This window comes from Lactuca virosa, chromosome 4, assembly GCF_052849685.1.
Source record: "Lactuca virosa cultivar CGN04683 chromosome 4, Lactuca_virosa_CGN04683_v6, whole genome shotgun sequence".
Classification (NCBI taxonomy): Eukaryota; Viridiplantae; Streptophyta; class Magnoliopsida; order Asterales; family Asteraceae; genus Lactuca; species Lactuca virosa.
This window is the reverse complement of record NC_136429.1, coordinates 455,397,357-455,401,684: the sequence shown is the minus strand read 5'-3', so window position 1 is coordinate 455,401,684 and position 4,328 is coordinate 455,397,357. Positions and strand designations below refer to the sequence as shown.

General features: G+C 34.1%; 1 pseudogene; it reads right to left on the bottom strand.

The window, feature by feature from the left end:
• Window positions 1-282: 282 nt before the first annotated feature.
• LOC145106766 (putative chromatin-remodeling complex ATPase chain) lies at window positions 283-3,491 on the bottom strand (annotated as a pseudogene).
• Window positions 3,492-4,328: the final 837 nt, after the last annotated feature.

The window sequence follows — 4,328 nt, the reverse complement described above, 5'->3', positions numbered from 1 at the left end:
AGCCCCTATCATAAAAGAAGATGACACGCATTTGCGTGTCATAAACTTCAACAACTATTTATGATATACATTTATGACACGGCTTTACGATACTCATTTACGCATAATACAAAAATATGGAAACAAATATATACCAAAACAATCAATTTCATCCAATAACATGATGTCAAAAAATTGTAATACATTGGTATTAAGGGGGTCTAATTGTACATTGCTATTAAGAGGTTTTCCCTAACTATATAACCTAATACTACATTGCTATTAAGGAACACCTTCTTGTTTCTACTTCTTATTGTTATGCTTCTTCTGTTTCCACATGATACATGTTTTCATCATCAACAAATTAGTATTCAAAAAGGCTTCAAGCATCATCAATCTATGTTATACAATATTAAATAATACGGTATGGGATTGAATGATGTTTTCTTCTCCTCTGCATCCTTTTGAATGAATCTCACAGTCACTGCTAACACCCGTTGCAAAAATGTCAAATAATCTACAGTTCAACATATACAACTAATCACATGTCTTGATTGTAATTCGTGATTCTAACCTTTGACAGAAGAGACGACTTGCTTACTCCATGGTCAAGATAGGAGAACTAGCCATACAAAGAAGAAGCAATTATGTTGATGAAAAAAATCAATAATTACTTGCGCTTCCTCTCTCTTTTTGGAGGCTCCACCCAGTTATCACTCACAATCTTCTTAAAGTCAACCTTATTCTCATCCTTCATAAATTAAAACACACAATCATCAAGAAGTTATGAGCATGACACAACATAGTAATACAACATAATCATAGGACAAGAGAACAACTGAATACCTTGTCATCATCAAAATCATACAAATCAGCAGCTGCATATGTAATCCATTAGAAGTTAGAATACAATAAAGAAAGTAAAAATGAAGATGCATAAAAATTAAATGTACACACTGTTGTCCATTTTGAACTTGATTGCATCTTCTATGAATTTTTTCATCTTGGCATCAAGTTCAGTAGTTGCCTCTTCTCCCTTAGCAATGATTCTATCGATATCTTCATCTGTGATTGTACTATCCTTTGAACTGAATACCATAGCACCAAACCTCACCAGCAGCTCATCTTTGTTTACAAATGCCAAAAAAAAAGATGACATGTTATTTAGAAGTAATGGAAACTAGTAAAAAGGTGATATGAAGAAATGCTTACTCTTTTGCTCAGCTAAACATCCTTGTTGAATAACCAAAGCATCAAGTGCAAGCTTTTTATAAGCTCTTTCAATGACTTTCTCCTCTATAGTGTACTGTTTATGTTTACAATCAATTAAAATTAGTAAACAATCATTTCAGCTATCAATCAAATGGAAAGGAAAGAAGCTATAAAGGAACCTCAGTACAAAATCGGAACACTTGAACTTCTTTTTTCTGCCCAATGCTATGAGCATGATCCCGAGCTTGAAAATCCACTTGTGGATTCCTGCAAAATAAAATGTATATTCAATTAAACCAAAGCACCAATTTTTTTATAAAGAAAAAGCCATGTCTTACCGGTCACTGTCATACAAAATGACAATATTTGTAGTGGCAAGATTGATACCAAGCCCTCCAGCTCTTGTTGATAATAAAAACACAAACTTTTCACTTCCTGGCTTATTAAAAGCATCAATGGAGGCATCACGATCTTCACCTCCAGTGTTTCCATCAATACGACAATATAAATATCCACGAAACATCAATTAATTTTCTAGAATGTCCAGCAGCCTTGTCATCTATAATAGCATAAGTATACCACAATTTATTTTAATATAATAACAAATATACTTCACTACACCAATACTAAATATAAATGTTAAAAGTATGAACCTGTGAGAATATTAACACCCTTGAATCACGTTCCTTCAATTTTGGAAGCAACTTGTCCAGAAGCACCATTTTTCCTGTGATTATAACAGTAAATACATATGGTGAGCATCAGGTATAATAAGACACTTCAATTTTACCAAAAGGGTTATATGCAAGAGTTTCCATTTCTTCAAAATACAGCATAAAATTTGTAATACTTGATCGTATCCAAACTACGAGGGACCATTTTAGATACATGGAAGAAGTTTAGGGGTTCACCTGCATTTGTTACAAGATGGTCAACAGTAGTATAAGGAGGACCAGGTTCAACTCCTTGAAATAGATATGGATGATAGCAGCATTTTCTGAGTTGCATGACAATATTCAACAGGCGCTTTCTCTCAACTCCATCATTCACAACCTCAAGAACTTTTTGTAGTAAGGCCTTGTAATACTGTTTTTGCATTTGAGACATTCCAACCTTGAGAATGGTTTCTTTTTTAGGAGGTAAACCTTTCTTAACATCTGACTTCAATCTTCTTAGAAGAAAAGGTTTTAGCACCTAAACATAGAGATAGCAGAAAAATTAATAAGACACATTAAAGAATGATATCGAAAACTTGATGCAATAAACAGCAATGTACTTTTAACTATTTGTCAATAATAGCAGCTCACTAACATTTTATATATTCATAGCATTGTATTTTCATTTTCTTTTTCTTATTATCGCATTGTACATATAAATGTGCTTTCAAGCTTTTTTTTTCTTATCAAGCACCAACATACCTTGTGAAGCTGTTGAACAACCTCTTCCTGATCATTTTCACCAGAAATTTGAAACCACTCATCAAAGGTTTCAGAAGAACTAAAAATCTCAGGTAGCAAAAAGTTCAGCAGTGCCCAAAGCTCATGAAGGTTGTTCTGTGTAAACACCCAAAAAAAACATTGATCAACATAAAAATCCAAACATACAGAAGTAAGTAAGGAAAATGCAAAAGCTTTAGACCTGAATTGGTGTGCCAGTGATAAGGAGACGATAATTGGTATTGTAAATCCTCATGGTCTTTGAAAGAAGAGAATTCTCATTCTGAATTCTATGAGCTTCATCAATTATGATATAACGCTAGCTAAATCGACGTAAGGTAGTCTTCTCTTTAATAGCCATTTCAAAACTGGTGACACATACATCAAACTTTCCAGCAACAAGTAGCTCTTCACGTATGTATTTCTGTAAACATCAGGTGTTAATAGTTTACAAGTGTATAAAAACTAGTTTTAAAATAACTAAAATCAAAATTTAAAAGCATACCCTTTCGTCTGGATTACCAAGAAACTTTACAACACGCAATATTGGGCAAAAACGTTTAATTTCATTCATCCAGTTAACAAGTGTAGTCTTAGGAGCCACAACCATTTGGGGTCCAGTTATTCCTCTAAATTCATGCAAATAACCAAGTAATGAGATGGTTTGTAGATTTTTTCCAAGCCCCTGAAATGATAATAAAAACACATATTTGTTATCAAGTGAGTTGATTTAATTTTGAAGTGATGATAAGGATAAAGATTATTGGCATACCATCTCATCTGCAAGAATTCCATTTATACCATTGTCATATAGTCTTATCATCCAATTTAACCCAGCAAGTTGATAATCTCTCATCTTCCCTATTATGCCTGTCAAAAGTTTAACAATACTTGCGGTTCTTGGAGGTGCGATCAATTTTGAGAAAGGAAAAAGATAACCGGTGATTTTAGGTGACCTGGTTTGTCGATCGAAGTGTAAAGAGGGAAAAAGACATCCGATCAATTAAATGGAATTTGGTAAATATTTGGTGAGAAAATGAGATTCAAATCTGATAACAAAGACATTTTTCTGTTGATTTCCAACTCGAAATCACAAATTATGTTTCGACAAAAGTGTCGAATTTGACATGAGAGTGTGGGGAGGTTTCAAGAAGAATGGAGCAGAAGAAACAACGCAAAAGATAACATTAGGTATCTAGGGCTAATCGAGTTCGATTAAAAAGGTTATAAAACTCGTAATAAAGGAAGACGAACCTCTGGAACAAATAAAGAAGCAGAATGTTGATGGTGATTGACCATGGAGTTTCGAGACCTTGACTGTAATGGAGCTGCTGTTCTACTTGGTATGGAAATCACTCTAAATTTGTAGTTGTGATATAGCTCTTCCATTGATTGAGAGGCTGAGAAAGTACTTGAGGAACTGAAGATCGAGAGAAGTAGATGGAGGGTTTATGAACCGAAACCCTAGTTCCAAAAATAGTCGTGGTTCCAACAACTGTACCCCTTTGATTTCAATTTCATGGCCTGGTGACCAAAAAACCTTCGATTTCACTAAGAACCGGAACCCTACTTCCAACAATAGTCGATTTTGTGGCCCTATATAGAATTTTAGGCACGAGACTCCTTGATTTCTGCAGACTGGTATGGGAGAAAGGAGAAGCGCATCGTGGTTTGTTTTTTTGGATATTTGATTGAGCGAAT